A 25,984-nucleotide genomic window follows, 5' to 3' on the forward strand; every position below is an offset into this window, starting at 1 on the left:
AAGTGTCTCTTCAAACCACTGTCTAAAACAAATGACTGAATTGGAACTTTCATGAATCTCAAATAGATATTATTTTTTATCTTTAAACCTTGGGATAAGTGCAGTTATTTTCTTCTAAAACCCCATGTTAATTGTGTAAATCTATAACGACCACACCTAATGTTTTTAACTCACTCTTTAAATCCCGTGTTCCACAACCCTCATCCCCAGAAGACCTATAAACTATTGAGCCTACCAGATATTTATGGTCTTCGTCACCCTTAAGCCCCCACTTTCCTGTTTACACAGCTAACTTCCTCACTTAGTTATATTTACTCCCTCACATACACTCCCACTCCTCTGTTCCTTTTCAATTCATTGTTCAAATCCCACTGGCAGAACAACCAACCTGGCTAAATCCAACCCTGTCTCTTCTGGCACATATATTTGTACTGAGTGTGGCTGGAGAAACACACACACACACACACACACACACACACACACACACACACACACAGCTTTCCGAACTCATTTTTTCTTTTAAAGATTTTATTTATTTGACAGAGAGAGAACACAAGTAGGCAGAGAGGCAAGCAGAGAAAGAGAGAGAGAGAGAGAGGGAGGAGGAAGCAGGTTCCCTGCCTAGCAGAGAGCCCGATGTGGGACTCGATCCCAGGACCCTGAGATCATGACCTGAGCTGAAGGCAGAGGCTTAACCCACTGAGCCACCCAGGCAGCCCCCGAACTCATTTCTAATCACAAATCTCAATTGGGTTCTGAGTGCTCAGTGGTTATATAGTTTCATTCACTCTCTCCATCATCTAGAATGATGACTTACTCATACCTTCTCCTCTTACAAATCTCCAGTATTTCCTCCCTCATGTTCATTCTCAGCAACAACTCTACTCTCTATTTTACTGAGAAAACAGAAACCTATGCAAAAGAATTTCCACAAGCTTATCGAGATTTCTTCTTAATTCTAGCAATCTGCTTTTATGACTATATATTCTGACTTTTCTTCTATTTCTGTGGATAGTTTTGATCTGGTTCCCAGTTACGTCTTTGTCTTTTATCACCTCTCCCTCCTTTTCCATTGCCCCCAACCCAGCTCATTACATTATAAGTACTTTGGCCTCTCTGTGGCTCCTGCAACAAATAGAGCATGTTCCCAACTCACTGCCTTTGAACTTGCTCTTTCGTCTGCCTCTAATATTCTTTTTTTTTTTTGCCTCTAATATTCTTAACTTGAATATTCACATGACTTACTTTCTTCCTTCCTTCAGGTCTTTATTCACCTGTCACTTTCAGGGAACAATTTCTACCCTGTCTAAAATTATACATACATACACACACTCACACACATACACGCACACACACACACACACACACACACAGCATACTCTCTACATCTTACTCTGGTTTTTCTTCACTGCTTTTATCATTATCTAACATATTACAAATTTACATATTATTTTCTTTTTAAAAAATATTTTATTTATGTATTTAACAGAAAGAGTGAGAGAGAGCATAAGCAAGGAAGAGAGGGACAGGCAGGCTCCCCACTGAGCAGGGAGCCTGATGAGGGACTCGATCCCAGGACCCTGAGATCATGACCTGAGCCAAAGGCAGACACTTAACCAACTGAGTCACCCAGGCTCCCCTACATATTATTTTCTTTAACATACAATTTTCTTATTATTTTATTCATTATATATTTTACTTATTTAAAATGTGAGCTCCATGCAGGCAGGTTTTTCTTTGGTTCTATTCACTGCTGTTTCCCCAGCAATTATAAAACAGGGCTAGAATGTAAAAGGTACCCGAAACATATTTGTTGATTACCTTAAATGAATGATGACTTCATTTAAATTTAAAGTACTCATCTAATTTAGTAATTAAATAATTCACTCAATATATAATATACTAGAGAGCAGGATTAGAAACAATACAAGATCCTCAATTCTCTTATTCTACCATTGTATTGCATCTCAAGTTTTGGGAAAAAATGTGATGTTTTGCCATACAAAGTTTCCATTTTTACATTATCAAACATGCCTATTTATTTTTTTCTGGCAACTGGATTTCCATTCTTTAAGAAGGCTTCCCACAAAAACCCAGGTTGAATATGTAACCTCTAAAATACTTATATAGAATTTTTTTAAACCCATTTTGACTTTATTTTGTACATGTTGTATTATAGTGGTCCAGTTTATTGATTATAGCTTCCTATTTTGACTCTTATTTATTTAATCTTCCATATACAATTTAAATCATTTTATCTACTTCTCATAATAATTCTGTTTGGATTCTTGAAATTTCATTAAATAACCAATATTTGAAGAATTGACATTTTTACCACAGTAGCTCAAGACTAATAAAGGAGATGGTTCATAGTTTTCTAATTTATACATTAACCAACTGAGTTATATTTTTTTTACCCCAATTTATAAATTATTAAACATTTCACACATATAAAAGAATATAAATAGCCATGGACCCACTGGCAAGCTAAAAAATTGTAAACATAGCCAAAACATTTGAAAACCCCTGCATTCCTTTAAATGTATAACTGCTTTCTTCCAACTGAGAGGTTACTGCCTTCCCAAATTTGGGTGTTTTATTTTTTTTTTTATGGCTCTATTTCATAGCTTTATGATGTCTGTATTTATGCTTAAGATATATTGTTTAATTCATCATGGATTAAATTTTTACTTAACAGGAATAATGCTCCATGCATTTTTCTGCTGTGTAGTTTTTTCAGTCATTTATTTCTGAAAGTCATTCATATTGTTGTGCATATCTGTAATTCTTTAATTTTTTACTAAATTATAGTACTGCACTATAGTATTATATTATAATTTCTTTAGGCATTATTTAATCATTCTCTACTGATTGATATTTAGCATATTTCTAATTTTTGTCATGAATAATAATGATTATTTACAAATAATTATTTGTAATTTTTTTTTACAAATAATTATTTGATGAATACTACTTTACATGTGTCTTGGTTGACAAATGTATATATCCATGAAACCACAACCTTAATCAACTTACAGAACATTGCCATTTCCTCAGAAAGATCTCTCATTATTCTTTCTAGCGACAGTCATTGTTATGATTATTAACACCATAAACTAATCTTGTATGTTCCTGATCTTCATATAAATGACATCATACAGAAAGTATTCTCTTTTATGTCTGGGATTTGTATGTAGCTTCTTCTTAGCAAATAAAAATAAAAAAATTTTAAAAGTTGAGATTTATCTATATTTTTGGAAGTTTCAGCCATTTGTTGCTTTTATTTTGCTGAGTAGTAATCCACTCTGTGATTATATCAGAGTTTATTTACAAATTCATATATTATGAGCCATTTTGTTGATTTCAGGTTTTAGATATCGTGAATAAAGCTGCTATATATATCCTTGTACAATTATTTTATGAATACATGTTTTTAGTTCACTTAGGTAAATACATAGAATTGGATTGTCAAATAGCTTTCCTAGGCAGTTCTACCATTTTACACTCCCACAAGCAATTTAGAAAGCACCTATTGTTCTGAAACTTTGCTAAGAATTGACATTACTCATTTTAACTTTCTACTATTCTAATGAATGTGAAGAAATGTCCCATTGAGCGCTTTCCTCATGGGAAAAAAATTTTGATCAAATATCCACATTCTTAGTAGTTTACATGTCCTATTTTGTGAACGGTTTGCTCATTTTTTAAAAACTCTCCATAAAAGGTAAAATCCTTTCATTTTGAAGGATTATCTTTTTGTTGCTGATTTCAAGTGCATTTTATATATTAAGGATTCAGATCTTTACAGATACGTGTATTACATATATTTATTCCACATCTATGTATTGGCTTCTACTTTATTTAGAGTATCTTTTAAAGGACAGATTTTTTTTGTTTGCTTTGAAGTGTAAATATTTTGCACAGTATGTAGTCCATGATGTTAACAGAAATTAAAGTACTTGTTATAATTTCCAAATGTAAATCTTTAATTATCTTTCTAAACTCTTTTCTAGTATTCTGAGTATTTTCTTGGAAATTTGCTATTTTCAGGGACATTAATCATCTTTCTGTCATATATTTCCATGAATATATACATGTTATTATCTCATAATTTTGTATCTATGCAATACTTTTAATTATTTCTTCTTTTACTTTTTTCTTTTTTCCTTTTACTCCATTTTATTCTTAATAAATCTCATGAGGTCTCTCCCATTATAGGTCTTCCTCAACTTACAGTGGGGTTACATCTTGATAAACCCATCATAAGTTGAAAATGCATTTAATTTACCTAATGCACAGACCATCATAGCTTAGCTTAGCCTACCTTAAATATGCTTGGAACATTTACATTAGCCAACAATTGGGCAAAATCCCCTAAAAGAAAGCCTATTTTATAATAAGGTGTTGAATATCTTATGTAATATATTAAAAACTGTACTCAAAAAAAAAAAAAAACAAGAAAGAAAACTGTACTTAGAGTGAAAAAAAAATGACTGTTAGGGCACAGCATTCTTTGAGTATATCATTTGTTTACCTTCATGCTCATGTGCCTTACTGGGAGTTGTGGCTCATTGCTGCTGCCCAGCAGCACACATTACTGGCCCTGGAAATGATGCAAATCCAAATTTTAAAGTACGGTTTCTAACTGAATGCTATTGCTTTCTCACAATGATAAAGTTGAAAAATCATAAGTCAAGCCATCCTAAATCAGGAACCATCTGTATATTATCAATATTAAATCATCTCAATTTAAATTTTACTATTCTCTATATTCTATTTTATTAGTATCCATTTTTATTATTTTTTATTTTTCTAAAGACTTATTTATTTGAGAGAGAGCCAAGAGTAGGGGGGAAGGTCAGAGGGAGAGAGAATCCTGAAGCAGACTCCCCACTGAGCACAGATTCTGACACAAGGCTCAGTCCCAGGACCTGAGCCAAAATCAAGAGTCGGCCACTCAATTCCCTTAACCACCCAGATGCCCCTCTTAATTTCAATTTTTAATTTTAGTATGTTTTTCTACTTTATTTTGCACTATTCTATTTTTTCTAAATTCATAAAATAATTTATAAATATTTTTTATTCACTAAGACATGAATAGTGCATTTTCCTCTGGGTAGCACTTTTGCTATGCCCTTACAATTTTATCATGAAGTGGTTTTTTTTTTTTTTTTTTTTTCTGTTTGGCTTTCTAGAGATATCTTAATTTCCATTTTTTTCTTAATTTCCATTGATTTGATAGTTATATATTTTCCACAAATAACTTTTTAAATTTTTTATTATGCTTTATTTGGTAATAATCAATGAGTAAAACCTGTAACAAAAATTTTGTTTTAAATATTGTGAGCTTTTCTTGTGGCCATATGGACAGATTTTTGCAAATTCTTTAATACATCCAAAATAAGTATCTTCCCTTTGCAAGAGATAAAAACTCCTATGTATAGCTAAAATGCAATGGTATTGATTTTATATTCAGTTTATTTTTATGAGATATATTTATTTGTATATCTCTTCAAACCTGATAGAGGATAATTAAAATATCTCTTTGTAAACAGATTCAGCTATTTTGTGCCTTGTCAAATACAAGATCCTGGAATATTTTCTTTATAAATAATGTTACCATTTCTTAATATCTTTCTCATTTTCAGCCTTTTAACACTGATTGAGATATGTCTGATACGACCACTGACATTTTACCTTCTTTACTTTTGCCTAGTGTTTCTTTCCCATAACTTCTTTAAATTGAATTTAATGCATTGCCTTATTATGTGTCTTATATTCTCCTGCTCATTGAACTCATCCTGACAGTCTCTGTTCTCTAATGAAAAAAAACTTACTCCATTTATATTTAGTGTTGCTTTATAAATTTGACTTTGCTGCTTTGATCTAATTACATATTTATTATATTCTAAATTTTCTTTATTTCTCATTTGATCATACTGTTTTCATTCATTTTATCCTTGTAAATTTGAAAGTAATACTACAATTTGTCATGTTATTGATATTATCCTCCTTTCCATTTATAGAATCAGGCATATTTTTCTCTATCATGATTAGAAAAGTATATCCTAGATATTTTCCCCACTCAGATGTGCTCTTGTGTACATCAAAATGCTTTACATTCTTTTACCTAAGACTTATCTTGCACCACAGTAACATTAGCTCAGAGGAATAAGATCCATTCCTCCCACTCCTCCCTCCTTTTCCCTTTCACACAAAGAGGAGACATTTGGAAAAATTTTACTTCCTTACTTCCTTCCTCAGCTTATTCTAAACTCCAACCCTAATTTCGATGTTTTGTTGAGATAGTTACATATTTTAAATTTGATATTGTTATTATAATTTCCTCTATAGAATATCTGTCCTTTTCAAGGGTTTTAATTTAGTATTTATATTACATATTCCCAGATAGTTAATTTACCATTTGGATAAAACAGTATAAGTTTTATTGATCCTAGTGTTTCCCATCTTTGTCACCTCCTTCTTGAGATTTATATACTGTTCATCTTATTTAGAGTTTTTTTTTAAAAAAAGATTTTATTTATATATTTATAGACTTGTTTATTTTAGAGAGAGAAAGAGCAAGAGTGTGGGTGAGCAAGGAGGAGGGGTAGTGGAGTAGGACAAGGAGAGCTTGACATAGGGCTCCATCTCACATCCCTGAGGTCATGAGCTGAGCTGAAATCAAGATCAGATGCTCAACCAACTGAGCCACCCAGATGCCCCATCTTCCTTAGAGTTTTTAAGTGATTTCCACAGAAGCAGTGCATGGTTATCTTAGTGAAGCTTCAATATATCTTGTATCTCTTCAAGTATCTTTCTCCCACCCTCATATGTGGATAATAGAATTCTTGGGATGGTATATAATTTCACCAGAAATATGAATTTTTCTAAAGTCAGTATCCAAAAACTGGGCATATTCGAATTAAAAGTCTAATCCTTTAACATTGTACTATTTTCCTCTTTAATCTCTCTTAATACCTTTAATAATCAGTTATAAAATTTATCTAAAATATAATTGCAACATCAACAAAATAATAAAACACTAATAAATAATTTAAAACAAAACGTGAGATCACCTAATAAATTATTTAGTTTATGGGGTGCCTGGGTGGCTCAGTGGGTTAAGCCTCTTCCTTTGGCTCAGGTCATGCTCTCAGGGTCTTGTGATCATGCCCCACATTGGGCTCTCTGCTCACCAGGGAGCTAGCTTCCCCCTCCCCCTCTGCCTGCCTCTCTGCCTACTTGTGATCTCTGTCAAATAAATAAATAAAATCTTAATAAATAAATAAATAAATTTTATTACTAAATTTTAGGCCTTATATTAAATATATTATATATAGTAATTTAAAATATATGTTATACTCTATGGTATATCATATAAAATGTATGGTTTATTACTATATTATAGTTTTAAAATTTTATGTTACTGTAATTTTTATAATATTACTTGAATAAAGAGAAATAAGTTGCTCTTAGAGGTGCCTGGGTGGCTCAGTAGGTTAAGCAACGCCTTCGGCTCTGGTTGTGATCCCGGAGTCCCAGGATTGAGTCCCACATCAGGCTCCTGGCTCCACAGCAAGTCTGCTTCTCCCTCTGACCTTTTCCCCTCTCGTGTTCTCTCTCACTATATCTCTATCAAATAAATAAATAAAATCTTTAAAAAAATTAAGTTGCCTTTAGATATATAATTTTAAATGGTATTAATTCTTTCTTACTATTAATTTAGATTGAAGCTGATATTGATACTGATACCCTGAAATTGATATCCTATTTATTGTAATAGACTATTTTCCTATTTTTTATAGCAAAATGGCAAATGGTCCTAACATTCACCTGCAAAATTTACTTGTGAGAATATCTGTATTAATCAGCATTCATACCTCATATCATAATCCAAAATTATTACACAAGGATTAAGGTGTTAGATGATAAAAATTAGAGAGGGGAACCAAGAATTAGGCATAACCTTGAAGTCCTGGTAGACATTTAAATTGATATAATTCAGCTGGATATAGATTTTATACTTATAGTATATTTTGGGGGATTTATTTTGTGGACATATGTGGTGAAGAAAATCAAAACTTTATGAATGGGAATATTGATTATAACATCACCTAATAAACAGAACACTGTAAGCAACCTAAATGCCCAAGAGTAAGGGAAGGATTACAAATATTTTGGCACATACATTTGTTGAAACACAGAGAAACATGTAAAATATTTTAGATTTTAATATAATGGGAAAATAATAAAAAATAAAGCTAACTTAAAATCATAATATATGCTCAATATTTAGAAGATTTGCAGTTCAATAAAAATAATATATAGACAGAAAAGACAATATATTAAATGTTAGCAATGTTTCATACTCAAGGATATTATTAAAGAGTTATTCAATTTTATTTTTAGACATTTTTCTATATCGGTATTTTTCTATAATAAATGGCCATTCTTTGGTATCAGAAAAATATCTATTATAAAATCTGTCAATGCAAAGTGATTAGTGGCAAATCATGGAAATCGATCAGCATCTAGAACATATTAGCTGTTCAACAAATATTCATCGAATGGGTTAGTATCCACTATTAACTCTTTTGCATTTTATTGTCTTTTCACTTTCTCAGTCTTTTGTTTTCTTATACTTTGTTTCTATACCCTGGATTATTTTTTCCACAATTACTCTAAATGCTTTTGTACTGTTACTATTTGCCATCATTTTTGTAAATGATTTAACCAATGACAATAATACTCATGAATTTTATATTTTGTGGCCTTATTATCAAAGATTAAAATTGCAGTCTATTTTTTATACATATTAGTCAATCTTTAGAAAAAAATTGTTAACACAAAATACCAAAGAGAAAACTGAGGTCAAGGGCCAAATATAGTAAGAGAATGCTTAGGTGTTTGGAAAATTCTGACACTCAAAGATAAGATGGTCTATTGAAGTTAAGATATCCTGGGCATCTAAATTACTAATCTTTATTAGATAAAATGATGAAAGAAATAGCAATGAATAGTGATACTATAGGGCGAACGTTTGTGTCTCCCCCTCACACTCCCACGGCAAATTTGTATGTTGAAACCAGTCCCCAGTACAGTGTTGAAAGAAGGCCTTGTGGAGATGATTAGATCATGAGGGAGAAGCTCTCATGAATAGGATTCATGGTTTTATAAAAGAGACTCTAGAAAAAAAAAAAGAGAGAGAGAGAGAGACTGACTCTAGAGAGCTCTGTCGCCCCTTCCTCCATGTAAGGACATAGAAAAAAGACAACTGTCTATAAATCAGAATGTGGGCCCTCACCAGACAATGAATTTGCCAGCACCTTGATCTTGGAATTCCCAGCCTCTAATACTATAACAAATACTTAATATACTTTCTGTTGTTAATATTCTACCCAGTCAATGGCATTGTTATGGTTGCCCAAATAGACTAAGACAAGTAAGATTTAATTTTTTAATATGATCAATTGGAAGTATTTTGCTTTGAGCTTGACTTTGATGAAAATTTAAACTACCAGATTTGGGGCACCTGGGTGGCTCAGTGGGTTAAAGCCTCTGCCTTCAGCTCAGGTCATGATCCCAGGGTCCTGGGATCCAGCTCCGCATCAGACTCTCTGCTCAGCAGGGAGCCTGCTTCCCCCTCTCTTTCTTTCTGCCTCTCTGCCTACTTGATATCTCTGTCAAGTAAATAAATAAAATCTTAAAAAAAAAAGCTGTCTTTTAAAAAACAAACAAACAAACAAAAAAACCCTACCAGATTCAAATGGATTATACAAAGGCCTGTATTTTTATTTAAGAATAGCAGCATATTAAACTTCTTGGTTTTAGGTACAATAGATTAAATATATTGGTAAGAGCAAGTTCTTCATCTTACCAAAATACAAGGTAGTTTGGGCAAAATAATCCTAAGAGATACTTAGAATTTTCTTGACTCTTCAATAAAGTCATAGATAAAGCATGCATATTGGAATTTATTACAGATAAAAAATATTTATCAAATGTTTTCTGCCCCACTTACCAAACACAGATAATTGATTTCAGTGCAGATGTGGTTTTTGGCAGTGCTTAAGCTGCAAATTCTTAATTATGTAGGAAAGTTGAGCCTGAAAAGTAAAACAAAGAAACATGTGCAAACTAAATGTCAAATGTAAAAGTAAAGCTTTTTTTTTTTTTCAAACAATTGGTATTTCTCCTCTTATCAAAAAAGAAGCAAGCTTATAAATTGATCCATATAATATTTCCTTATAAATATGAAACCCCTGCCATCGTTGCCTTTGGTTTTTCCCTTAGCTGTTCAAGTCTGAATCTGACAGATGTTGATTAAATGTGTCTATTCCATTTATTAAAAAAAATTTTTTTTTTAATTGCTGGAACATACCAACAGATATTCATAACATTATCATTCCATCACAGGACATCATGGTATTTCTTCAATTCTAGTTTGTATTTTGATATATTCTTTAACCTTTTTTTTTTTCACTTATGCTGGTATTACCCAGTAATAAAATATGCTATAATGGTTTTAAATTGAATACTTAGTAAGATAATTCCCAGTTGTCTTCATAAATACTCTAGAATATTAGAAAGCTGCATACTACCTAAGCTATAAAATATTATTTGGAGTATATACTGAAATATGTACTTTTTTTTTTACACTACTTTGCAAAAAATAATGTCACTTAATACCACCTGATAGCATCTTTATAGAGGATTGTTACTTTTAAAGGAGTTTTTAAAAAATAAAAAAATAATATTTTCATTTTGTGTGGTATGCATCAAGTAGAAAGATGACTTACAGCTATCTTTCAAAGAATATTTCAAAACATGCCCAACTTACATTCCTTAATAATACTCATGAAATAAAAATCTCAAAATATTAGATAAGACCTCCTCCTTTATTTAAAGAGGGAAATGTGCTTGTGAGTGTGTGTGTATGTGTATAAGCAAGCCAGTGTATGAAAGATTGTGAGAGAGAAGAGAAATAGAGAAATAGAAATCATAAGAAAATAAAAAGAGAAAAGTAAAAGAGAAGTCAAATAAATAAATAAAACATTGTGCCCACTTGATGCATATAGGAAAATTAAAGTCAAATCATGTTAAACCAAAAAAAAAAAAAAAATTGTGTAATTCTTCTGTATGCTCTATTTTACTTATACCTCTTGAGAGAAGTCAGAATTTATCACCCAATCACCCAAACCCTGGCCTCAGATAACTTTTCAACCTGTCTTGAAATTTAAAAAATCCACAGATATCTTTAGACGTGAGTTCTTCTAGGGCCCAGAAACATTCCTTATGTTGTTGAAAAAGAAAAGATTCACTATGAATCAAAAAGGAAATGAATGTAAAAAAAGAGGGCAAAGAATGTCACATGTACAGCTTGCCACTGTTGTTGGGCCTATTTTCCTTCCACTGGGTCAGTGACCTCAGTGTTCACTACTGTCAAGTAAAATGGTCTGAGCAACACCTGTTTTCCCCAAACCCTTGACCCTTCCTCAGCTAGCAACATTGACAGGCCCTCATGAAGTGCATAGTAATGGAGTCAAGGAAATGGGCAGCTGCCAAGGGAATTGTGCCATACTTTTTGACTTGTCACTTATACCGTATCTCTCACCTCATTTGTAATGGAGAGAAATGTGTTTCAAAATTGAAGACCGTATTGATTAGCCAAAAAAGCTTTAAATTGGGTTTCAAGATATCGCAGCTTTATTCACTGTCACCTGCCAGCAAATGACCTTGTAAAATATTTGAGCCTTAAAGCATTCAGTTTTTTTTTCTCGTTGTGGTAAATATTGCTTCTACTGTCTCTCTGCTGGATATGCATCCCCATTTCTTTGGCCTCTACCAACTATCTTGCTATGTCCCCACGGAAATAAGAAAGCCCAATTCTATTGAGGCATCTCCCATTGTCATTTGTGACCTACAGAAGACAACTACAAGGAATTTTTCAACATTCTGTCTTTATTGCCCAATCTGGGCAAGTTAATTTCTGAGTCAGGGGCACAGTTCATGTTCTGCAATAAGCTCTTTAGCAACAACCTGGGGATACTCTTCAGTCTTCAAGTCTAGATCACATTTTTCTTCAATTCCAAGTCTTTCTTGGTTTATTTCTTCATTTGTCTTTCTCTGGCTCTTTTGAAAGAAATCATTTTACTCTGGCTACTTTAAAGATTGTCTCTTTGTCTTGGGTTTTCAGCAGTTTTCTCTGAAGTCCTTGTTTTTAGGTGGTTTTGTTTTGGTTTGGTTTGGTTTGCTCATTAATTCTGTCTGAAATTCACAAAGCTTTGTGAATGCTGCAATTTTTTTCTACTTAGTTTGGAAAATTCTAAACCCATCTATCTTCAATTACTGCAGAAAAATGGGTTCTGCCCCATTCTTTTCCCCTTTTCCTATAACTTCAATTACATATATGTTAGACCATTTAGCCACGTTTTGCATATCTTTTATGTTTTCACCTTATTGTCTATCCTTAATTTTTCCTTGCTTCAGTCTGGAATATTGTCTTTTGCATTCTCTTCCAAATTGTTAATTCTCTCTTAACCTACATCTATTCTACTGTTAAGACCATATTTTGCATTCTTAATTACATTTATTGTATTATCCACTTTTAGAATTTTTATTAGATTATTGTAATTCCAAGTTTTGTGCTGAATTTTTGTCTGATACCACCATATCTTGGTTTCCTATAGATTAGTTACTATTTTCTGTTTTTTCCTCAGATTTTCAGTTAATTCTTAACCTTTATGAGCCTGATAATTTTTTAAAGATGTTACATGAGAAGTTAAAGAGATAACTGGAAGTTCTGATTGATGCTACTTTCTTCAGAGACTGTTTACTTTTATTACTAGCATACAATTAGGGAAAGAACTGATCATTTTAACACAGTGTGAAATTGGATTGATTCATAGAGAAAGTTGACTCATTGTGATGTCTTGTCTATTTCTTGTTTACCTATATTCAGATTTTTGTAAATTTTAATATATCTCCTAGAGGGAAACAGTGAGCCACTTTTCTCTTGTAAAAGAGAACTTTATTAAGACTTTATTAAGCTGCATAAAAATTCTAGATTTTCAGTGAAACAGAAAGTTATTGAACTCTACTCAAAGAAGTGAAAGAACAAATGTTCCTTGAAGCATATGAAATATGGAGATGCTGTCACTTAATCATTTGAGTTGCTCCAACTATTTTATTTCCCTTTTTTCAGACTTATCTTTGGAAAAGCCAGGCAGGCTGTATGTGGCATATAGATTTTTTTTCAGCGTGCAGATGGTTACATCTTTATTTTTTTTTATTATGCTATGTTAGTCACCAAACAGTACATCATTAGTTTTTGATGTAGTGTTCCAGGATTCATTGTTTGTGTATAACACCCAGTGCTCCCTACAATACATGGCCTCCTTAATAACTATCACTAGGCTAACCCATGCCCCACCCTTCATCCCTCTAAAACCCTCAGTTCGATTGCCGGAGTCCACAGTTTCTCTCAGAGGGGGAGCGGAGCGGGTTCCTCTCCCCTCTGATTTCCCTTCCTTCATTTTTCCCTTCCTTCTCCTAATGTCCTCCATGCTATTCCTTATGTTCCACAAATAAGTAAAACCATATGATAATTTACTTTCTCTTCTTGACTTATTTTACTCAGCATAATCTCCTCCAGGCCCATCTGTGTTGAGACAGGAATCCATCAAAATCCTAGAGGAGAACATAGGCAGTAACCTCTGTGACATCAGCCACAGCAACTTCTTTCAAGACATTCCTCCAAAGGCAAGAAAAACAAAAGCAAAAATGAACTTTTGGGACTTCATCTACATTTATTTTTATGATAACTAAACTATCAAGAAAACATACTAGTTTGGTTATTTGGGTTATATGAATATGGATTTAAGTCCTGGGCATGAATTACATAAGGTACATGACACAATTTAATTATCTAATTAGTATTTTAAAAGTGACTTCTTGGGGTTCCCAGATGGCTCAGTTGGTTGAATGTCTGACTCATCCTTTTGGCTTAGGTCATGATCTCATAGGTCCTGGGATCTAGCCCTGCTTGGATCTGAGCTCTGCATTCAGCAGGAATCTGCTTGAGATTCTTTCCCTCTGCCCCTCCCCCTACTCACACCTATGTGCATGCCTTCCATCTCTCTCAAATAAATAAATAAGTCTAAAAAAAAGTGACTTCTCTCCCAGGAAAGCAGTGTTTTGAAAATAAATAACAATATTTTTAATGTTAAGCAACTACCCCCAAATTATAAAGAAAGAGGAGAATTAGAAATGTAGAAATTAGAAAAGACTATGAAGAAATTAAGAACCTTCCAAGAATTAATATCTTAGCAGCAATAATTCAAGAAAATATTTTTTCTAGCTTTGTAGCATTGCATCAGGCTCAATAGCCTCTCCCTGCTCAGGAAAGGCTAAGATCAGAGTGAGAACAGGCAGAAGGAGGGAGCCAGCAACAGGCAATTTTCTAGCCAAGGAGACAGATGATCAGCCAGCACTCTTGCCTTGATATCCAGCTTGATTAGCAAGACCTGAAATGTGTTCAATAGGGCCCAAGACTTGCCCTTTCCAGCAATGAGAAAGTTTGACTTTGAGAAATAGAGCAGAGGAATCAACACAAAAAGAGACTGCAGCCTCATGCTTGCTGCTGCATTGGGAAAATAAATGAGGGCTGACTAATGTAGGGCAGAGCACAAGTGAAAATGAATTTACAGAAAGACCAAACTCATCCTTCTGTATGCAAAAAGGCAGTAATGGCAAAGCATAGTAGCAGAAGCTATAATCAAGGCAAGAAACCTTGAATTCAGAAAATGGACTTAAATAAGTGTAGTTGAATCAGAGACCATCTAAAAATGTCCTTAGAGATAAGACTACCATTAGACTGTTTTTTGTTTTGTTTTGGTTTTGGTTTTGGTTTTAAGAGAAAGAAAGAAACAGGCAGAGTTTTACCTTTAATTGATCATACTGGTACACTATTAAAAGAAATGGCCAGTTAAAAATGAACTTAGGGGCTCCTGGGTGGCTTAGTCAGTTAAGAGCCCTATGAGGCATGGAGCTCCCTGCTCAACCAGGAGCCTGCTTCTCCCTCTGCCCCTTCCCCCCCACCCTACTCTCTCTCACTGGCTCTCTTTTTCTTTCAAACTAATAAATAAAAATCTTTAAAAACAGAATTATAACTCTCTAAAACACAATTATTTTAAAACGTGTCTTATTTAACTTTCGAAAACCTATATATGGTATCGTTTTGGTCTGATCACCCATGATAACAGTGTTCTTCACAACACTGTTTATGACTCATTCATTCATTCAACAAAATTTTTTGTTGAACTTTCAGTGAGCTAGGCAGTGTGACTGCTGTTTAGAAAAAAAAGTTAAATGCCATTAAGAGAGTAATAATTAATTATGGTACAGGCATAAGATGACTATTATGCAGTTATTAAAATGATGTTTATGGAATGTTTAATGACTTGGGAAAATGTTAAGGATTTCATATTGAGTAAAAAACGTACTCACAAAATATCGCTTACCATATTATCTGAGACATGTAAAAATTGCACTAAAAGTAAAGGAATACTCCAAACTATAATCATTCCTTTAGGTGATGGAATGATGGATGCTATTTTACCTTGTGTTGCTTTTTATAAGAACATGCATTTATTTATTAATCATGAGCAAATATTCAGATTTTGGTAAATTAGAAATATATGAACCAGACCCAATTGACCAACTGATCAGAATTTTACCCCCTAGATGTAAAGATGTGACTGAATTGAACAAAATGCAGGATACTCAGACAGCTTTTATAGTCACGTTTGCTGGAAGACACAACGTCAGATTTTATGGATTATGCACACCCTTCTTTCACATTCTTAAAATACTTTGTATTTTTTTTTTTTAAGATTTTATTTATTTATTTATTTGACAGAGATCACAAGTAGGCGGAGAGAGGTGGGGAGAAGCAGGGTCCCTGCCGAGCAGAGAACCCGATGTGGGGCTTGATCCCAGGACCCTGAGATCATGACCTCACCCGAAGGTGGAGGCTTAACCCACTGAGCCACCCAGGCGACCCAAAATACTTTGTATTCTTAATAGCAAGCAGATATGTTCACAATATTTTGCTAACAATCAAAAGCACGTTTAACATGGTTCTTAATGTATCAATTTATAGATTTATAATTTACACACAATTAAATGCACCACTTTTAAGTGTATATTGTGAAGAATTCTAACAAATATATATACCAATGCTACTATTCTAATAAAAACATAGACTATGTCCATGATCTTCAAAAGTTTCTTCCTGTTAGGCTGCTTTGCAGGTAATTCTTAGCCCTATCCCCAGCATCAAGCAAATACTGAGCTGCTTTCAGTCACTATCCTTCAAATTTGCCTCTTTCATGCAGTTGAGTTGTACAGTGTGTTTATTTTGTATATAATTATTTTACTCAGCTAAATTTCTTAGGATCTGTCCATGTTGTTGCATGTATCAGTATGGAATGTCATTATATATACCCTAGAATGGCTAAAAATAAAAAAATTTATGATATCAAGTGTTGGTGAGGAAGTGGAAGGACTCAAAATCTCATGCATTGCCATAGGGAATTACCAGTAGTGTGATTCCTGGATAGTAGGGTAATTCTATTTTTAATTTTTTTGAAAAACCACCATGCTGTTTTCCATGATGGGTGCACAAGTTTGCGCTCACAGTAACAGTGCACAAGTGTTCTCCTTACTTCACATCCTAGCTAACACCTGTTTTTTCTTGTGTTGTTGATTTTTGCCATCTGACAAGTGTGAGGTAATATCTTATTGTACTTGTGATTTGTATTACCCTGATGATCAGTAATGGTGTGTATATTATCTTGTGATGGTTGGCCATATCCCTGTCTTCTTTGGAGAAATGTCTGTTCATCTCTTCTGCCCATTTTAATTAGATTATTTGTTTTTAGGATGAAGAGTTTTGTAAGTTCTTTATGAATTTTGGCCACTTGTGTTTATCAGATGTATCAGTAATGCTGACCTTATAGAATGATCTGGCAGTTTTCCTTCCGTTTCTATTTTTGGTATAGTTTGAGAAGAAGAGGTATTAACTCTTCTTTACATGTTTGGTATACTTCACCTGTGAAGCCATCAGATTCTGGACTTTTGTTCACTGGGAGTTTTTTGATTACTGATTCACTGTCTTTGAAGATTACTAACTGTTGAAGTTTTCTATTCCTGTTTCAGTTTTGGTAGTTTATATGTTTGTAGGAATTTATTCATTTCTTCCAGGTTGTCTAATTTTTTGACATATAGTTTCTCATAATATTCTCTTATAATTGTTTATATTTCTGTAGTTTGGTTATTATTTCTTCTCTTTCATTTGTGGTTTTATTTGAGGCCTTTCTCTTTTTTTCTTGGAAAGTCTGGCTAGAGATTTATCAACTTTATTGATTTTTTTCAATGAACCAGCTCTGGTTTCTTTGATTTCTTCTATAGTTTGCTTGTTTGTTTTAGTTTCTATATCATTTATTTCTTCTCTTCTCTAATCTTTATAATTTTCTTCTTTCTGCTGATTTTAGGTTTTTTTTTTTTTTTTTTAATAGTTCCTTTAGGAACTATAGGTTGTTTAATTGAGATTTTTCTTGCTTTTTGAGGTAGGTCAGTATTACCAAAATCTTCCTTCTTAAAGCAGTTTTTGTTGCATCCCAAAGGTTTTGAATTGTTGTGTTTTCATTTTCATTTTTTTCCAGGTTCTTCTTATTTCTTCTTTTATTTTCTGGTTGACCCATTCATTGTTTAGTAGCATATTATTTAACCTCCATGTATTTGTGGTCTTTCCAGATTTTTTCTTGTGGTTGACTTCTAAGATAACATTGTGGTCAAAAAAGTTGCATGGCCTAACTTCCACCTTGAATTTGTTGAGACTTGTTTTATGAGCTAATATGTGGTCTCTTCTGAAGAATGTTTTATAGGCACTTGAAAAGAATGTATATTTTGCTGTCTTAGGATGGAATGTTCTGAATATTTGTGTTAAATCTATTTGGTACAGTGTGTCATTCAATGCATGGTTTCCTTGTTAATTTTCTGTTTTGCTAATTTGTCCACTGGTGTAAGAGGGGTGTTAAAGTATGCTGTTATTATTGTATTATTAATGATTTTTTCTTTTATATTTGCTATTTCATGTTTTATGAATTTTGGTGTTCCTATGTTAGGTACATAAATATTTATAATTGCTATATCTTCTTGTTGAATTGTCCCATTTATTATTATATCATGTCCTTCTTTGTCTCTTGTTACCATCTTTGTTTTAAAGTCTACTTTGTCCAAAATAAGGGTTACTTCTCCAGCTTTCTTTTGACATCCATTTGCATGATAGATGTTTTTTCATCCCCTCACTTTCTATCTGTAAGAGTCTTTAACTCTAAGTCTCTTGTAGGTAGCATATAAAGTTATCTTGTTTTACTATACACTCTTATGTATAAGCACTTATGCCATTTGAATTCAAAGTAGTTATTGATAGATAGGTACTTACTGTCATTTTATTATTTGTTTCGTGGTTATTTCTGAACATTTTCTCTGACCCTTTCTTGTCTCCCACTCTTTCCTGGTTTGCTGATTTTCTTTAGTGGTATATTTGGTTTTTTTCTCTTTATTCTTTGTATATCTATTACTGGTTTTTGATTTGTGGTTACTATAAGATTTGTATATAACATCTTTTGAATATAACAGTCTATATTAAATTCAGGGTTATTTAAGTTTTAACCAATTCTTTACTCCTCTCCTCCCTACATTTCAGGTATATGTTATATTTTATTTCCTTTTATTTTGCGAGTTCCTTGACTGATTTTTACAGAAATATTCATTTTTATTGCTTTTGTTTTTCCCACCTTTATACTGTCACTTTTGGTCTCTCCTTTTCAAGGAGAGTTTCTCCAAGAGTCCCCTTTAATGTATCTTGCAAAACTGGTTTAGTGGGTATGAACTCCTTTAGTTTTTGTTTGTCTAGGAAACTCTTTATCTCTTCTTTTGTTCTGAATTATAGCCTTACTGGATAGAGTATTCTTGGCTGAAGATTCTTCCCATTCAGCACTGTGAATATATCATACCCTCCTTTCTGGTTTAGAAAGTTTCTGCTGGAAAATCCCCTGCTAGCCTTATCGATTTTCCCTTGTAAGTTCCTGTCTTCTTTTGTTTTGCTGCTTTTAAAATTTTTCTTTATCACTGTACTATGCCAATTTAAATACAATAGGTCTTGGTGTGGATGCCTTTGTTGATTCTGATGGGAGTTCTCTGTGCCTCCTGGATCTGGATATCTGTTTCTTTCTCAGATTAGGGAAGTTTTCAGCTATTATTTCTTCAAATAAATTTATTTCTTCAAATAAATTTTCTGCTCCCTTTTCTTGCTCTTCTTCTAGGACTCCTATAACATGATTATTATTATGTTTGTTGGAGTCACTGAGTTCCCTAGGCCCATTCTTGTTCTGCATAATTCTATTTTCTCTCTTTTGTTTGGCTTGATTACTTTCTACTACTTAGTCTTCTAGGTCACTAATTAATTCCTCTGCTACTTTCAGCTTGCTGTTCGTTGCATCAACTGTGTTTCTAATCTCATTTATTGCACTCTTCATCTCTATTTGTTTTGTTTTTTTTAAATCTCTGTGTTAAGAGTCTCATTGATGTCCTTCACTCTTTTCTCAAGTAAAGTGAGTATCCTTATGATCATTCCTTTAAATACTCCATCAGACATGTTACTTGTATCTGTTTTGCTTAGATATCCGCCCACAGTCTTGTTCTATTCTTTCATTTGGGATGAATTTCTCTGTCTTTCATTTTGTCTAAGTCTCTGTGCCTGTTTCTCTGTGTCAAGAAAGTCAGCTATATCTCCTGTTCTTGAAGGTAATGGCCTTATGGAGAATAGGTCCTGTAGTACCATCACATGTAATGTCTCCTATTCACCAGTGTTTTACACTTCTGGTAGTGTCTCCAATGTATGCTGTGTGCACTCTGCTGTTATGTCTTGGCAACTTTATTTTTCAGGCTAAGCGTCTGGAGAGGCTCTCTTTGCCAATTGTATTTGGTCCTATAGTGTTTGGTCCCTGGCCTGGTTTGCATGTGAACTGAGATCTATCACCACTGCCATGGGAATCAAGGCTGTGCAAAACTCCCACATCAGGAGATGTGCTGTAGGCAGGGGTTGAGCCAGTATTCTGGGGGAAGGGGCCAAATGTGCAGGGACTGAGGCAAGTATGACTGGGAAGCAGTTCCACTGAAACACAGTGTGTGGTGGGGGATAGGCGTGGTATAAGCAAGTTTGGTAGCAACTGTTGGCACTGAGCTGGTTCCTGCAGGTAGCTCTGTGGTTCTGTTGAAGAGCAAAAGAAGGAAATAGTACCAGCCATTTCCTTTGTTTTAAGGGGTCTATCTGTGAATGTTGTCTCTCTGGAACTCCCAGATAAGCAACTAACCTCCCACTGTGTGCCCTAGGCACTCTTCAGATCACTGTTGCCACACTGTATGTTCACAGGCTATTTGCCTGCCTTTTCTCCAAAAGTAGCCCCAATGTCCTCTGGGCTCTATCCTAACCATACCCACTGACCTTTATAACATCAGGCTTTAAGCCCTGCTAGTGGCAAGAACTCACAAATTTCAGTCACTCTCACTTTTCAAGCCAATTGCTATGGGAGTTTATCTTCTGCATGTGTTCCCTTATGTGTTACTCTGTCTCTTGCCTTTTCCATGACCCCAGCTCCCTTCCCACCATGGCAGCCACAATCTATTTCTCTCCTAAGCCCAGTCTCCACACTTCCTATCAACTTCAGTGTGGCCTCTTCTCTACCTTTAGTTGTTGAGTTTATTCTTCCAGGCTTTAGGTCAATTTCTGGGGTATTTAGGATGCTTTGATAGTTATCTAGTTGTATTCTTGGGATGAGGGAAGCCCAGAGTCTTCCTACTCTGCTGCCATCTTCCAACCTCTCCTGAGGATAAGGTTTAACAGTGGGAACATCTTAGAGATTCACTATAATAATATACATACTGCTATTGAGTAAGAATTTTTTAAAACTTTTTTCATTTTTAAATAGGCTCCAATAAGGTTTTAAATTAATAAAATATAGTTACTAATTCTAAAGTACATTTGTCGATTCTTCATTTTAAAGATGAATAAAATTTTTGTTAATATCTGTCACATATTTAAGAGAAAGTATTGAACTTATTAAACCAATCAGGAATCTGAAGTGAATAGTTATTACACAAAAACTTATATGTTTTAAATTAAGTCTCCAAATCCTACTGTGTAGTCTATAAAACTGGTGAAAGCATTATTTTTCCTCAAATGAGAAACTCCAATGGTCAGAAAAAAAAAATTGTTTCATTTTTCTTTCATTTAAAAATCAAGTACTGGACACAGAATTAGACACGGTCCCGGCTCGGTGGGTTTCACAATCTACAATGTTAGTCTGATTTTCTTTCTTCTCCAACTCTATATTAGAGTACAAACTTGATAGGAACTTGTTTACTATGGCTAAGATATACTCTTGTGCACTGATATACTACTGAAAGAAAGTTCACAGTCTTTGAAAAACCAGGGCCTTGGGCATGCTGGAAGGCCAGGCACAATAACATATACTTGTATCAGATAAAGGAAAGTTCTGTATCAAGAATGGAATTCTAATAATGACTTGTCTTTCTCTAGTTTATTAGTTAAGAAAGCTTGCCACAAATATTTAGAAAGCCAAGTAAACTTCTGAATGTGTAAGTTTGTAAGTCTAGCACAGTGCCGAGAATATAGGAAGTATCTGTTAAGTAGTGGAGGAAATTTAAAAATGTGTATTTGAAATAATCCTTCTATGTCAACAATAATCCCAATATTCAGCTATAGTCTAAAATTATAAACTTATCAAATTATAGAATAAAACTCTAAAAATTATTTTCTGTGATTTATTCACATCCAAGTTTTTCAAGTGGTCTCAGAATTCTCTGGCTATCATGGCAGTTTTTTACACCATTTTCCTGATTTTTTTTTTTAATCAGAAAACTTATTCTTGTCTGTACTTAGGAAACAATATAATACACCAGAAGAAAATGTACTTGTTTTGGGGTGAGATGATAAATTTCCCATGTTAACTCAAATACCGAGCTAAACAAGTTGGTTAATTCACTCAACAAATATTGTTTAAGTGCATACTCTCTGGAAGCCATCATTCTGGTCCTGGTAATAGAACAGTGAACAATTCAGAAATTCCCAATGGACTTACAGATCTATACATTCCAGTAGAAGGCACATGGAGTTGGGGGAGGGGCAAAATGAAGAGAAATGATAAATAAATGAGTAAATAATGCCTCAGTTTGCAGACTTGATTTCATTCATTCTCCATGCAATCTTGCAACTTCACAATTTTTTAAATGAGGAAATTGCAAACCAGAGATGTCATCTAACTTGTTCTGAAGCCATGCTATAGTATGGTAGTAATTTAACCAAAGTCCTTTTGAACAGGGAATACCTTGCTGCCTCCAGTTATTTTTATTAGGGAAAATAATCAGAAAACAGTTACTAAGCTTATAAATTATAACCAACTAGGAAAAAAATGGAGGGGGGAATGAAAAAGGACCTTAGATGTAAACCTCTATCTTTGTGTGAGAGCCATGAAAATATGCCTCATATACTTCCTACAATGAGAAGTGTAACTGACCAAGGGCCCTGGGAGCTGTACTGTGAAACACACTGTGGCATTTTCACTGAGGTCACACTTCCCATAGGCTACTTCTGGTCAGTGATGGAGCATAGCTGAGATATTAAGTGATGCTCATTCCTGGGAGACAGGGAACTCCTCTGATGGCTGCCTTTAGCTTGAAGACTCCCTGAAGCCACCAAAATTTCCTTAGACAGCATTATCATCAAGGACATTTTCCTTCTTCTCTCCCACTCACATTACAGTCTGAGTACTTACCAGCCTTAGGTAGTTCCTTTACCATTTTATCTCAAAGAAATGTTTTCTCTAACTAAACAGTTGCACGTTTCATCCCATCTTGACTTCTACTTCTTGGAAGAACCAGACAAGTAGTATCGAAATTGATCCGAGAAAATGAACAGTGAGATGGGGATCTGGGACTGGTTAAACCACTCCTTGGCAGGTGAATGGGACAGGTTCAGACACAGTTCACTGGTCATGAGAAAGTAGTCTAAACCACATGTCACCCAACACAGTTACACTAGTGTCCTTCCCCTGGCTTGTATCTGTGGTTGTGTGGAAGTTCCCATATTATCAACTAAATGAGCAGGCAAAAGTCTGAACTTGATTTGTGGATGGATTGCCTCAGCATGTGGGTACTAGTAAAATATGGACAGTGGCTACATTACAGCCACATTGAAGGTTTGTCTTCAAAATCAGTGGAGTGGAAAACAAAATTTCCCAATGGCAGAGTTGTAGGCAATGTTCTTGGCCATCTTTTCTGGGTGCAAAGAGAAGTAACCTTAGGTAAGAATACTTACAAATTTCTGGGCAATGGTCAATAGCCTCACCATTAGAGTTTGGAAGAAAAAGAACAAGAATATCAGAGACAACGTGGTTTGAGTGTAAAGACATATTGATGGTACTATAGGAGTCAGCACAAGATATGAAGATTTTTGTATTACACATTATCTGCCTGAAACCATCCACTATGGAAAAGGCACTGAATGACGAGGTAGATAAAATGATTCATGCAGTTGACATGAACCAGTCTTCATTATCAGCCACTCTGATGGGCATGAGGGGCACCAAGTGAAGTGGCCATGATGGCAGAGATAAAAGCTGCATATGAGTCCAATAACATGAACTCCTACTTACCACAGCCTGATCTAACTAGTGCTATTTCAGGATGTCCAACTTGCCAACAACAGAGGTCAATACTGAGTTTCTGATATGGCACTATTCCCTGAAGAATTCAATTGGTTAGCTTACTACATTGCTCCATTTATACCCTGGTTTGACTTAACAAGGATAGATAGTTATTCTTGGCATAGCTTTATCTCTTCTGCCTGCAGAACTTTAGTCAGTGCTGCTTTCCAGTGGCTAATAGAACACCTGATCTGTAGGCATGGAATCTTTGGAATCTTATACGTATAGGATCTAATTTATGGAACTATTTCACAGCAAATGAAGTACAGGAGTGGACCAATGACTATAGGGTCCATTAATAATAATATATACTGCACAACTCGGAGTGGCCAGCCTCACAGAATGTCAAAATAGCCTACTCAGTGTATGACTAAGGTGCCAGTACTGAGGAAACACTCTGAAAGGATGAAATATATTTATCAAGCCAGAGATGCCTATGTGGTCTTTGTTTCCAATAGGAAAGATACATGGGTCCAAAAGAGTGGGCATTAATGACTCATGGAAAGATTTGTGCTTCCTCTCCTCACAATTCTTGAGCTCTTCCAGGGAATAACTAAGAGTTCCATCAAGCTATATGTTAATGGCTACCATCAGGGAACTTGATACTTCTCATGTCCAAGGACCAACAGGAGAAAACAGGCATCACCATACTAACAGAGGTAATTGACTTTGATTAGCAGAACGAGAGAAGGCTGCTTGTACAACAGGGGAAGGAGGAATGAGTATAGAGCCCAGGTGATCTATTTGGATCCTAGTACTCCCTTACCCCACTATAAATGTGGGAAGCAATCTGGAATGTGAAGGACATGATAACCAAGGATTCAGATATTTCAGGAAAGGTTTGGCTCATACCACCTGGCAAACCACCAGGACTTGCTGAGGGAATCACTGAGGATAAAGGGAATTTAAAAGAAGATAGAGGAGTCATGGTTACAGCCCAGGGAATACCTGTAGTGATGGGGGCTTTAGTTCATCCCACTAAACTCCCTCTTCCTCATTTTTTCCAGAAGAAAAACCCATGGAACCCACAGAGGAGCTACTCCTGGACCTGTATGAAGAAGTAGATCTGAATGAAGCAAGAGCACAGTATGGTGGCCATGAGAAGGAACTTTGCAGACCCACCACTTCCAGGAGTATAACTAACCATTGAGCCCAGCTGTTATGCTCTGAAATCCAAAACCTCATTTATGCTGAGGTCACAGTGCTCCTTGGGCTCATCCCAGCAGATGACTGACAGTGGCAGAAATATGAAGGGAGACTGATACCTGGGAGACATGGGACACTTCTGATAGGCAACCCTGGTTTGAGGGCACCCTCTGTCAGCCTTGTCAAACCTCTCTTAAGACTATAGGTCTGGGGCGCCTGGGTGGCTCAGTGGATTAAGCCGCTGCCTTCGGCTCAGGTCATGATCTCAGTGTCCTGGGATCGAGCCCCGTATCGGGCTCTTTGCTCAGCGGGAGCCTGCTTCTCTCTCTCTCTCTGCCTGACTCTCTGCCTACTTGTGATTTCTCTCTCTGTCAAATAAATAAATAAAATCTTAAAAAAAAAAAAAAAGACTATAGGTCTGTCTAGGACACTACTAACCAATGTATCCTCTCTCCTCCCTTCACTCAGGGCCAGATTTGCTTGTGGTTTTATCACCATCCCAGCTTTACCTAGCTCCTTTCCTGTTTTCTTTCACACAGATATTTCTCCTAATAAAAACCTTGAACATTTTATCTTATTTTGTCCATTTTTTTGAGGGCCTCAGTGATATCCTTATATATCATTAAGTTGGAGTTTTAATGAGTAAGCACCAGGGCCTTACTTAACATCAAAAGGAAATGCAGCAAACTAGTGAAATCACTATCTTAAAGACACACAGCAAAGAAGTGAACTTGGTATAGTGTGATCATACAACAACACATTAAAAAAAAAAAAAAAAACCTGTATAGTGATATTTATGTCCTTCTGGTTGTTCAAACTGTGGTTGAATGACATCACTAATGGGAGAGAGAGTCTAAGTATTTCTGTGTTTCTTTTTTTATTTTTATTTATTTATTTGAGAGGGAGAGACAAAGATAGTAACAGAGAGCACAAGCAGGGAAGAGAGGGAGAAGCAGGCTCCCTGATGAGAAGGGAGATATGAC

The 25,984-nt window shown here is 34.7% G+C and overlaps 1 long non-coding RNA gene across 3 annotated transcripts in view; it reads right to left on the reverse strand.

Moving 5' to 3' along the window:
* The window catches only part of LOC116588206, a 932,011-nt gene that overhangs the window by 68,079 nt on the left and 837,948 nt on the right, over positions 1 to 25,984 (reverse strand). For all 3 annotated transcript variants that reach the window (XR_004284841.1, XR_004284840.1, XR_004284842.1), the window contains one exon: positions 10,025 to 10,109. This is a non-coding gene — a long non-coding RNA (uncharacterized LOC116588206). The remainder of the gene's footprint in view (positions 1 to 10,024; positions 10,110 to 25,984) is intronic.

Source organism: Mustela erminea, chromosome 4 (genome assembly GCF_009829155.1).
Source record: "Mustela erminea isolate mMusErm1 chromosome 4, mMusErm1.Pri, whole genome shotgun sequence".
Taxonomy (NCBI): domain Eukaryota; kingdom Metazoa; phylum Chordata; class Mammalia; order Carnivora; family Mustelidae; genus Mustela; species Mustela erminea.